Source organism: Strix aluco, chromosome 1 (genome assembly GCF_031877795.1).
Source record: "Strix aluco isolate bStrAlu1 chromosome 1, bStrAlu1.hap1, whole genome shotgun sequence".
NCBI classification, from domain to species: domain Eukaryota; kingdom Metazoa; phylum Chordata; class Aves; order Strigiformes; family Strigidae; genus Strix; species Strix aluco.
The window spans coordinates 104,684,374-104,697,299 of NC_133931.1; the positions used below are offsets into that span (position 1 = coordinate 104,684,374).

Consider the following 12,926-nt stretch of genomic DNA (forward strand, 5'->3'; position numbering starts at 1 on the left):
TGTGGGGGAGCAGACTGGGACAAGCTCTATGTACTCACCAGCATTCAAAGGCTAACAGAAGACATCCAGCCGCTCTCTGTGCACCACTCCTATTTGGATGCCTGAACTTTAACTTCCTCATCGGTACCTCTGACTGCTTTGTTTAAGAGCTTGACATTACGTGCATTTCTATTTCTGTCACAGCAGCAGCAGTTAGCGGGAGTCAACACTTCTGCTCAAATATAAATTAATGCCTATCACTTGGTCAGTTCCAGACACTCAGGCTACCATTTACCCCTTGGTGTATGACTCCTGGTAATTATTTGCCTGATGTGTTGAGATCTGTGGGATGGAAATCTTTAAAAATCACTATGCTGAGTGCATCCCTTATCGAATTCTTACTTTTTATTTATGTTGATAGGCTGTTTGCTGGCAGATTCATAAGACACTTGTCATGGTAAATAAACATTGCAATTTGCAAGTACAAGCGGTCAGACTTGCTTTTACTTTTCCTCCACAGGTTTTGCCTTTCAGCTTTAAGAACTATGCCACCACTTTGGCTTTTTGATCTTTCTGGGGAAATTTCCAGTAGGTTTAAGAGTGGGATGTGATGCTGCAATCCCAGTGAAGTGAGACAAGATGAGCAGAGGCAGAACAGAACTGTAAAACAACGCTGTGTCTGCTACTGTTGGGTTCGTTTCCAATCTCCAGGTCCTAGCGTTTTTGATATTTGAATATGTGCCATCTCCTGGATCATTCTTACCTGTAGAAAAGTTTTGTTTGATAGTGCCCAAATAGCGTTGTTTCACATAACCCTTTTTTCCCCCTTTTTGTTTTTGAGGCTACATTCCCACCTTATCTTTACAGATGACTGGCTTTAACAGTATTTATTTTTATTTTCTCTCCTCAGGCAGGTCAGCAATTTCAAGGGAAGACAGACATTATGGAAGAGTTGATGATATATGGCTGTATACTAGAAGAGAAAAAGGAGACTGCACTTCAAACCACTGCTTTCATTCACCTACCATGCAGCCTGTTTAAAAAACGGAAAAAATTCTCTGACTAACTGCAGCTCAAACAGAGTTCATATTGGGTTAGTAAGGGCTATCTCATTACATCTATCTATCTATGTGTGTATATATATATATATATATATAAAAAAACAAGTTCAAGATTTGTTTAATCTACAGAAGCTCTGTTTCAGATCCCTGGCATGGTGTGGTATCCTGTGGCATCTGTGGGACCTGCTGCTACTGCAAGGTCAGTGAAGCAGTGTGGGATGTGCTTGACTTAGCTGTGACTGCTTTGCAGACTGAAGTTAGATATAGTAAACATACCATGAAGTTTTACAAGTATGATTCCGAAAATGTATGAAAGGACTGGGGACAGCATGAGAAAAGAGGTGCTATTTCTTCATTAGATTGTTGTTTAATTTTTACAAGAGCGTACACCTGTCAACTAACACATTAAATCAAACTGATAGAGATTTTAAAAGTTTTTCTAACAGTATCTCTGTCTCTATTATAACAGTAGACAGTGTATATTTAGAGAACGATGTAGTCATGTGGCATGAGACAGAATTGTTTAGGAGTGTCTTCTTTTAGCTATCAGTCAGGACATTTACCACATTACTTGTTGGGTATGAATACAGTTTTTATTACATAAAAGCATAGAATGGTTTGGGTTGGAAGGGACCTTTAAAGATCATTTAGTCCCACCCCCCTGCCAAGGGCAAGGACATCTTTCACTAGATCAAGTTGCTCAAAGCTCTGTCCAACCTAATCTTGAACACTTCCAATGATGGGGCATCTGCAGCTTCCATGAGCAACATGTTCCAGTGTCTCACCACCCTCATAATAAAGAATTTCTTCCTTATATCTAATCTCAATCCACTCTCCCTTTAAAACCATTATATCTTGTCCTATCATTATATTTAAAGAACAGTGCAATCATCAGGCACAGTCAACAAGGGTTCACAAAGGGAAAGTCCTGTCTAACTAATTTGTTATCCTTCTAGGATAAGGTCACCCACCTAGCAGATAAAGAGAAGGCAGTGGATGTAGTTTTTCTGGGTTTTAGTAAGGCTTTTGATACTGTTCCTCCCAGCGTCTTTCTGGACAAGTTGTCCAGCTGTGGGATGAGGGGATTCATGGTGTGCTGGTTGAAGAACTGGCCAAGTGGCAGGACTCAAAGGGTTGCAGTGAATGGGGCTACATCTGGCTGGTGACCAGTCACCAGTGCTGTTCCTCAGGGCTCAATTTTAGGTCCAGTTCTGTTCAATATTTGTATCAATGATCTGGATGCAGGAGTTGAATGCACCCTTAAGGAAGTTTGCTGATGATAACAAACTGGGAGGTGCTGTTCACTTTCTTGAGGGACAAGAGGCTTTGCAGATGGATCTGGATAGATTGGAGCATTGTGCAGTCATCAATGGCATGAAATTGAAGAAGTCCAAATGCTGAATTTTGCAGCTGGGACAGAGTAATGTTGGGCACAAGTATAAACTGGGTGAGGAGTGGCCAGAGAGCAGCCCTGCAGAAAGGGATCTGGGGGTGCTGGTTGACAGGAGGCTCAACATGAGTCAGCGGTGTGCCCTGGCAGCCAAGAGGGGAAACTGCATCCCAGGGTGCATCAAACACAGCGTAACCAGCTGGTTAAGAGAGGTGATTATCCCGCTGTATTTAGCGCTGGTGCAGCCTCATGTTGAGTATTGTGTGCAGTTCTGGGCCCCACTATTTTAAAAGGGTGTTGAGGTATTTGAATGTATCCAGAGGAGGGCAACAAAGCTGGGGAAGGGGCTGACAGGAATGTCCTCTGCAGAGAGGCTGGGTTTGTTTAGTTTGGAGAACAGGAGGCTGAGGGGTGACCTCACTGCTCCCTACAGCTTCCTGAGGAGGGGAAGTGGAGAGGGAGGTGCTGATCACTTCTCCCTGGGATGCAGTGACGGGACGAGTGGGAATGGCTCAATGTTGTGTCCCTCAGAGGAGCTTGAAAGGAAGAAACATTTCATTACCGAGAGGGTGCTCAGACCCTGGAACAGGTTTCCTAGAGAGGTTTTCAAAGCCCCATGCCTGTCAGTGTTGAAGAGGCATTTGGACAACACCGTTAATACCATGCTTTAACTTTTGGTCAGCCCTGAAGTTGTCAGGCTGTTGGACTCAGTGATCATTGTAGGTCCCTTTCAACTCTTCTCTTTTCACTTCTTTCTTTTTTCTCTTTTCTCTTTTTTATTTCCTCTTTCCTTTTCCCTCTTTTCCCTCTTTTCCCTCTTTTCCCTCTTTTCCCTCTTTCTTTTCCCTCTCTTCCCTCCCCCCTCCCCTCCCCTCCCCTCCCCTCCCCTCCCCTCCCCTCCCCTCCTCTCCTCTCCTCTCCTCTCCTCTCCTCTCCTCTCCTCTCCTCTCCTCTCCTCTCCTCTCCTCTCCTCTCCTCTCCTCTCCTCTCCTCTCCTCTCCTCTCCTCTCCTCGCCTCGCCTCGCCTCGCCTCGCCTCGCCTCGCCTCGCCTCGCCTCGCCTCGCCTCTCCCACTGTATTCTACAGACCCTGAAAAACAGTCTCTCTTTGTCTTTCTTATAAGCTCTCTTTATAAATATCAAAAGGCTGCAATAAGTTCTCTCGCAGCCTTCTCTTCTTCAGGCTGAACAGCCCCAAGCCTCTCATCCTTTCTTCATAGGTAAGGTGTTCCAGCTCTCATAATTTTTATGGCCCTTCTCTGGACCTGCTCCAACAGGTCCATGTCTTTCTTATGTTGTGGGCCCCAAAGCTGGATGCAGTACTCCAGGTGCGGTCTCATGATAGTGGATTAGAAAGGGAGAATCACCTCCCTCAACCTGCTGGCCAGGCTTCTTTCTATGCAGCCCAGGATACAATTGGCTTTCTGGGCTGTGAGCACACATTGTCAGTTCATGTCCAGTTTTTCATCCACTAGCATCCCCAAGTCCTTCTCCATGGGGTTGCTCTCAATCCATTCATTCCTGGGTCTGTACTGATACTGGTGATTGTCTGGACCCAGGTGCAGGACTTTGCACTTGACCTTGTTGAACTTCATGAGGTTCCCATGGGCTCACTTCTTCAGCCTGTCAGGGACCCTCTGTGTGGCATCCCTTCCCTCCAGTGTATCAGCTGCACCACTCAGCTTGGTGTCATCTGCAAACTTGCACTCAGTCCCAGTGTCAATGTAATTAATAAAGATATTGAACAGTATCGGTCCCAATACTGACCCCTGAGGGACAGCACTTGTTACTGATCTCCATTTGGACATTGAGCCATTTACTGCAACTCTTTGGATGTTACCATCCAGCCACTTTCTTATCCATTGAATCCATATGTCTCCAATTTAGAGACAAGGATGTTGTGTGGGATCACGTTAAAGGCCCTACAGAAGTCAAGGTAGATGACGTCAGTTGCTCTTCCCTTGTCCACTGATACAGTCACTCCATCGCAGAAGGCTGCCAGATCAGATAGGCAAGCCACCAGATTAGTCACACAGCTGTCATATAGTCGTATACTTACTAAAATACAGTCGGTATACCGTACTACAGCTAACCATCTTAATTGCAGAAATGTTAGAATAAATATTATGCAGAACATGCAGACGTTGAAGGCCTAACATTCAGGTGGCCCATGTCTGTGTTATGGCCTTTGACACTTCACCTTGAGTTACGAGACAACAAAGTTCCTTTAGGTGACAAATCCGGAGTACATTAATGGAAAGAAAGGCTTTAATGCATGGTTTACCTTATGGAGAAGTATATTGATACAACAATTTTGTCTTCAAAACAGTCTTCCATTAAAAAGAAAAATCAACATAGTGTAACTTCCCAGCCTGCTCCTGATAGTTACATTCTGAGTATGGTGGCTGGTCATCTGAAAGTGAGAACTGCAGTAATCTGCAGGATTAGTGTGTTAAGTGTATTATTCTTAAAATTAATTACTTTTATTGATATATCTGTCTATCATTATCTCTTTTTAATGGAAGTGTCAATTCTGTCTGATGAGCTACAGATAACACTGCTAATGCTCTCCATTGGCCTCAGTTCAGTAGTTTTAAAGCAGAGCAATAAATGTGTAGCTGAGGCACGCTGAACTAGCATGCTTGGGCAACTCAGAAGACTGTGAATACAAGTAACTTAAGTTCAGTAGAACCCATGGACCTGCCCTCTCCACTCCTAACTGGTTTTGGCTATTTTTTTTTTTTCCAGGTAGGTGATGATCCAGTAAAGAGATTCCAGCAGTTGCTTCTTCTCAGGAACACTAATGACAACTAGGTTTGTACCTGTCATGTGTTTAGAAAGGCTCTACACATCTTTGCTCAAATTATTTCTGTTCTCAAATGGCCATCCCTACAGCCCTTCTCAAATCTCTCATACACAGACAAAAACACAAATAACTTTAAATTCCGTAGAGCCTTGCCCTGTTTTGTGCTTTGTGGGAGGCATTCGCCTGTCAGCCTTACACAGCCTCTGAGAAACAGCTAGGCTTTGATGAAGAACAGGCCTTGGAAGATAGATAAGAAACTGCTGAGTTGTGCCAAGGTAGCAGGCAAAACCAGCAGACAGCTGCAACACTGAACTGCGAAAAAGTACTAAGCGGTGAGAAGTTACTGTCGCGGTGGCGCAGAATGCACCAGAGAATATGGGAAATTAGTTCAATTGACCTGTGAAACTGATAATGGACCAGCCTATACCTCTCAAAAATTTGCTCTTTTTTGTCAACTCTGGGGTATACGTCACATCACAGCTATACCACATTCCCCCCAAGGGGCAAGCCATAGTCGAGAGAGCGCATCAAAACTTTAAAAGCGCTTTTGCAAAAACAAAAAGGGGGAGAGGTCTTGGCTGTTGCAGAATGACTTGCAAAAGCGGTGTATGTGTTAAATTACTTATGGCTCACAGGTGATAGGGAGGAACCACCAGTAGTAATACATAGTATGGGTCTGAAATTCGGTATAAGCCGGTGTGGAGATGGTGCTTTTGCTCAGTACAAAGATGTTGCTATAGAAGAGTGGAAAGGACCTGTGGAACTAAAAATGATGGGTCGAGGCTATGCCTGCGTTATTACCGATACCGGCACTAGATGGGTTCCGAGTTGACGGGTGCGACCCTGGAAAAAGGAAGTTAAGAAAGATGAAACAGAAACCGAATGAGATATTAACTTGGAGCAAGGGTTATGTTTGTGTTTTCACAGATGCTGGTTCTCGCTGGATTCCTGCTCGGTGTGTTCAGCCTGTATTGGAACCTGCCTCAGGGTGAAGGATGGGTGGTCTCACAACCAAACGCCACTGCAAGCCCTGAAAATCCGTTCTCTACGTGCTTGGTAGAAATACCTGTGGATACATGGCCGAACCCACTGCAGTTTTGGCTTAGCAAACAAACTAATGCTACTTCTTTAGCTTTAAGTGGTCTTTTAACTGATGCTGATAGTGTTAGACATGCTATGTTACAAAATAGAGCTACCATTGATTTCTGCTTTTAGCACAAGGGCGTGGATGTGAAGATCTTGAAGGAATGCCTTATCTGAATGCTTTGACTCCTTGGGAATTACAGGATGGTTAAAAGAATTGTTAAAAGGAGTAATCATTGTAATTATTGTGATTATTGTGCTTGCTATTATTTTGCCATGCTTAATTTCCTGTATTGGACAATCGTTGCAGAAAAACTTGTAAGGAGTTTGGATTGCTCAAAAACAAAAAGAGGGATATGTGGGGATTCGGAAGGAGTCCCTGTGAGAAAATGGATGTGTGAGCAATCCTGCATATGAGCAAGACTGGTAAAGCCTCAGCATCGGCAAGGACATAACCTGGAAAGAATGAAGACAACACAGGAAGTTAAACAACTTCAGGGTGTGGGTTTGGGCAGAGAAGGAAGTTTGTACAGTGTCAATGTGGCAGTTTTCATCCAATCAGAAGAAAGAGCTTAAGGAGCATGTGCAAAGCTAACTGTCCAATCAGAAAGAATTATACCATGTGATTGTATCATGTGATTCTCGCTAGCATTATAAAAGGCTTGCTTCACCACAATAAAATTGGCATTGCTTAATCAAACTGATTGTTGGCATGTCTGTATCTCCTGCAGTGCTTAACTCACTTATGCTGTTCTTCCAGATATGCAAGATATGGGGTGGAAAGAGTGATAGCTCTTCATAGAAAATGAATACATTAACTACATGAATTTTCCCCCCTTACCCGTAACATATCCCTGAGGTCTGCCACTGCTTGGATTGAGACTCTCTAGGTTAGTGGCTGACAACACAAAAACCTTAGAAAAGTGCTTTGCAGCTTTTTAATACACATATGAGTAGTTGCTGACTATCAGAAAACCCTGCTGTGTTGTGCTCTCTAGATGTACCTAGAAAGCTCCATTTACAGAAGAGCAGACTGGAGTTTCATAGCAACAGGATTAGAAAACTGATCCATCCCTTGATTTTCTTTCTCCTATTCTACTGCTATTTGCATCCTACCTCTTTCAGCCTAACAGTACCTGAAATGGTTGAAGTAGGAACTGATCAGAAAATAAACAACAACAAAACAAATCTGACTTCTTGCTGTTTGAAAGGGAATAAAATAAAATGAGTGAAATCAGAGGTGGATATAGGACAGAAGGTGAGCCAACAGGAGTTTCATTATGGAAGGAGTGGATAATCTTGTTCATGTGAGGCAGAATGAGACCCAAGATAATACCATTTTTACTTAATGGAGAATGGGCCAAGGGGGAAACCTGCAACTGCAATCCTGGCACTGTCCTGCTATAGGGTTCGTTTGGCCCATATTAAATAAGACAGTTTAAAATATTAAACCTAACAGGTCTTAAGATGAGTGTGTATATGACTAAAATAATGAATGTCATCATCGGGCCATGTTATTATTTGTACGTTGCTCTGCAATTACCAGGCTATGTATATGTATCTTTAAAAAAAGAGGAAGTCAGTTGCACATTTACATTTGAGAAGCTAAGTTCCAAAATACTTATTATGAATGTCATTTTAACCATGTGAATTTCTGTAAAATAAACAAAGTAACACTTGCTGTAAGTGTGAGCCGGCTCACAGCGGGGACAGGAGCTCTCCCGCCGGAGTCAGTGGTGCACAGGCTGTGGGAAGCGGTGACAGGTAGCATGTCTTCTTCTGAGGTATTTCACTGCATGCAGACTACAGGAACACGAGGAGGCCAGAAGAGCCTCACTGTCTGCTCTGGAGTTTGTTGTGGTGTATTGGGTGCTTGTATGTCCCAGAGAAGTAGAAGGGGTGAGGGCTGAAGTCCTGTTGTCTACTGTGTCCATTGGTGGCTTAATAAACCACCAGAGAAAGGGAAAAACTCTCTCCCAAATGGAGAGAGTTTTGACTGATTTGGGAAATTAAATTTTCAGTTAAACTCATGTTTTGCATTTGCTGTTAGTGGTAATGTCCAAAATTCCTACAGGTGCAGGAAGATTAACCGTAGGTACACAGCAAGCTCTAATTCTTTCCCCACTTTCTGTATGGAAAAGTTCATCTATGTTCAGTAACATTCAAATTGTGACAATTGTGTTATACTATTCCCAGGTAGTATCTACTGTCTTTTTAATTTTACAACAAGAGGAATTATGAAGTGGGCAATTGTTTTCCACTGTCCCAAGGCTGATAGAGATAAATTAAAGTAATGCTCTCCTAACAGAAAAACATTCCCCTGCTCCAAACTCTGAGAGCAATGGAGATCGTTGTATGTGGAGTCATGAACCTAGAAAAATGCATGGCAAAGTCTTTTGAACTCTGTTGGCCTTGTATATGAATCCTCAGTGCTATACAGTATCAACAATTAGATTGGGCTGCAAAGAAGCATAACTTCTTAAACAAGTGATTATAGAAACACCAAATCTTCCAAAAGTGGTAGAGATTGAAAGAGAATTTCTTGAAAGTGCCTGTTCCAACAACAACAACACTTGTTCCCCAACAGCAACACTTCAGTCATTAATTCCATCTTTCTCAGGTGAAGTTCTTGAGCTGTTCAAAGTGAGCACAAAGTTCAGATACATTCTTCCAAGGGACCTGTTCACAGAATCACAGAATCATTCAGGTTGGAAAAGACCCTTGGGATCATCAAGTCCAACCATCAGCCCTACTCTACAAAGTTCTCCCCTACACCATAACCCCCAGCATCTCATCTAAATGACCCTTAAACACATCCAGGGATGGTGACTCCACCACCTCCCGGGGCAGCCTATTCCACTGTCTGACCACGCTTTCTGTGAAAAATTTTTTCCTAATGTCCAGTCTAAACCTCCCCTGTTGCAGTTTAAAAGCCATTCCCTCTTGTTCTGTCACTAATCACCTGTGAGAAGAGACCAGCACCAACCTCTCTGCAATGTCCTTTCAGGTAGTTGTAGAGAGTGATGAGGTCTCCCCTCAGCCTTCTCCTCCTCAAACTAAACAGTCCCAGTTCCTTCAATCTCTCCTCATAGGATTTATTCTCCAGGTCCTTCACCAGCTTCGTTGCCCTCCTCTGCACTCACTCCAGCACCTCGATATCCCTCTTGTATTGAGGTGCCCAAAACTGGACACAATACTCAAGGTGTGGCCTCACCAGTGCAGAGTACAGGGGGACTATCACCTCCCTCCTTCTGCTGGTCACACTATTTCTAATACAACCCAGGACGCCGTGGGCTTTCTTGGCTACCTGGGCACACTGCTGGCTCATGTTCAGCTGCTTGTTCTGTATCATGTGTTCATTTTTAATTGCAATCAGAGAATAAACATGGACTACTGACAATTAGGCCAGTCATGGCTCTGCATGTTCAGGCCTCAGAAACATCTAAGGATGGGGGTGCCGCAAACTCCCTGGGCCAGTTCCAGGGTTGGGACACCTTCATATAAAGAAAGTGTTTCTTAATGATCAATACAAACATCCTGACCTGCAACTTGTGGCCATTGTCCTTCATTTTACTCTCTGCCACTATTGAGAAGTGTTTGGTCCTGTCATTTTTGTAATTAACCTTGAAGTAGCTCTAAACTGCTATTAGATTGTCCCTCAGGCTCCCCTTCACCAGGCTAAGTCAACCTAGCTTTCTTGCACCTGGGGCATACCCTACCCAGCGCCACAGATTTGACATCTAGCTTTTCTAAGTAGCAGCAGTTTTGCTGTTCCTCACCCTTCTGAACTGTGCTGGTATGTACATAGGTCTGAGAGGATACTTCGCTTGGGAAGAGTGAGGTTAAAAGACATTGAGCACTTCAGCCTTTTCCATGCGGCCTACCAATAAGCTGTATGCACCATTCATCAAGGGACCCATATTTTCCCTTGACCTCCCTGCTGCTAATACACTTGTAGAAAATCTTCTTGTTGACTTTTTTATCCCTTTAAAGTTTTAGTTCCAGCTTGGCTTTGGCCTTCCTGATTTCATCCAGAATACCCTTGCATTTACACTTTTCCTTTTCTGCCTGCCATTGTTTCTGCTCTGTATGCTCTCTTTTTGCCTTTCAGTTCAATGTCAAAGCAGGGAGCCCTACCTACCCTGCTTCTTTTGTACCCTGAATAAGCCAATGTCAACTCCCCCAGAGTGCAAGCCCCAACTCTGCTGCTTACCTTCCTAGCCTTTCTCCAAATCCTCAGTTTGATCGTCTGGTGATCACAGCAACCCAGATTGCTGTCTACAGCCATATTTGCCGTCATTTCCTCCCTGTTTGTGAGAAGCAGGTCAAGTAGCTCATTACCTGGTCAGCTTATCTAGCATTTGCATTTCCATAAATTGTCATGTGCCTAGAAAACTCATGGACTGCTTGCACAGTCCTGTTTTACTGACCTAGAAAATATCTGGATGACTGAAATTCCACATGAGGGCAAGGGCTTGCAATTGATGGGCTTCTGATAGCGGTCTATTGCTCATCCACTTCATCCTCTTAGTCAGACAAGCTGTAACAAATTCCACCACAATGTTACTTTTCATTCTGATTTTGAGGCAGAGACTCTCAGCCGGCAGGTTGCCAGCGTCACACTGTAGCTGTCCACAAAGTGCCCTGTTATTCATAGACATACACACATATATATATATTTATGTATGTGTTGAGTGTATGCACTTTGGAACTGATTATTAGTAGCACTCAAAATCTAATTCAAGCAGGATAAAAAATGTTGATCCATTTATGTACACTAAGTTACAAACTATCTGACTACCAGGGCAAATGCAAAAGCTTTTCTTGGCTCAGCAGGTGGTTAGTGATACTTACAAGTCCCTATCAACAGATACATTTGTGTTACCTAGAAACCAACTTACTTTTCTGCACCCTTTCCTATGCAGCTATCCCACTGCTGTGCCAATACTATTCCACAAGACAGTGAATAGTTATTCCAGCATGGAAAAGTGTGGGCAATCACTATCTGTCAGGATGCACTGGGAACTTTGTTTAGGAAAACATTTAGAAAGGGAGACAGGCAAGCTGCAAGAGTGCTTACAAAGCTGAAAAGAGAAGCCAACCTATTTCTCTTTAAAAGGTCTGGGCCTTTTAAAGTACAGCTTCTAAGTAATTAAAATATTTTAAAATTAGTTTCTTAATCTTGATACACAGTACTTGTATGTTTTTATTTTCTATGGGCAAGAGCAGACCTCAGTGAAGTCAGGATAAACATTTATCTCTAAAGCTTAATATTGATGAAAAAACAGTCCAACTGCCTAGGTGGTTAGAATAGCATTGCTGCATTATTGCTGAAAGGTGCTAGCAGAGACGTTTATTTCTGTGCAGGCTTAAAGCTGATTAGACCATCCGAATGCATGCCTGACTGGACACGTATTTGCACTGGACTGATCTCTGAACCGGCTCATGCTAGCAGGGACAAATATGAAAAAACAACACAGTTTATAGCTATAGACAGCTTGCTGGCTTCGTGACCCAGCTGACAATACAAGAAAGATTTTAGATCCATAATAACATTGTGCATATTGAAGTAATTGTGATAGAAGCCCAAGTAACCTGAAGCATTGTTTTCTATTCATAGATTTGGCATCCTTCATTTTGAAGAACTTCTGATACTTAGCCCAACGATGCAACTCTGTCACAAATAGCAAGTGGCCCCTCAGAATTTATTTACTTTCCCCAACGGTCAGCTGCAGCCAGGAAACACCTGGTACCCTTAGATGATAGTTCCTCCACAGAGCACTCTTCCCTTCCAGTTTCCCATGCAGCTAAGTAGAAGAGCACCCTTTCACTGGCTGAATGCCTGGGGGAACACATCAGCGGTCACATATCACAGTTACAGGGATTGGCATCACGGAAGAACTGAGCACTGTAACTCCCACCCATTCCCTGAAATGACTCTTAGGTTTTAAGGTTATGGTATATGTGAAGAAAACAATTGCCTTACAAAATGTACGTACAAGCACGGGAGGTGCAGAATCTATGGAAACAATTAAAAACAAATGAAAACCAACCTTTGCGATTCCTGTTTCTTCCTTCAGCATCTCAGCTTCCTTAGCAGCCTGTGACAGGCTGCCTGCTGTTCACAACGTCCTGACTGATAAGCCAGTCAGCAACTCTGCACCCTTAGGTTACGCTTCATGGGCACATGGTCTGGAATTAGGGACTGCCACTTCTTTTTGTCCTCTTGAAATGGTTATGGTTATTTAGGTTCATATCTTCTGCAGTCCTCTGGAGATTTTTAAAATCCATTAAATAAAAAGAATGTTTGAGATTTGTCTCTAAATAATGAGGGACTGACTGGTCCCAATGTGGAAGCACTTGACATACTACAAACCTGAGTTTGCTAATAACTTACCAGATAATGTCTGGGTCTCTCCTAAGCAGTTTGTTAGCCCACTGTGGGACAGAATTTCTTAAGCATTATTGAACTCCTGGTCAAAGCTGTTATATGAACCCTGTATTATATGCAGCCATGTCTTTTGTAACTATGTCTATAATTAATGCACACAGCACATTTCTGTGTTGAAGACCAGACACAAAGGTGGTAGTGGCAGTGTGGGTGGCTG

General features: G+C 43.1%; 2 long non-coding RNA genes across 2 annotated transcripts; one reads left to right on the plus strand and one right to left on the minus strand.

Moving 5' to 3' along the window:
• Window positions 1-920: 920 nt before the first annotated feature.
• On the plus strand, window positions 921-7,014 carry LOC141933669 (uncharacterized). The gene is made up of 3 exons (XR_012626185.1): window positions 921-1,072; window positions 1,184-1,239; window positions 5,178-7,014. It is a non-coding gene; the product is annotated as an uncharacterized LOC141933669 (long non-coding RNA).
• A 3,549-nt stretch (window positions 7,015-10,563) lies between these two features.
• LOC141933675 (uncharacterized) lies at window positions 10,564-12,404 on the minus strand. The gene is made up of 3 exons (XR_012626186.1): window positions 12,372-12,404; window positions 10,749-10,858; window positions 10,564-10,625 (listed from the first exon to the last, which is right to left on the minus strand). It is a non-coding gene; the product is annotated as an uncharacterized LOC141933675 (long non-coding RNA).
• Between the last annotated feature and the right edge of the window lie 522 nt (window positions 12,405-12,926).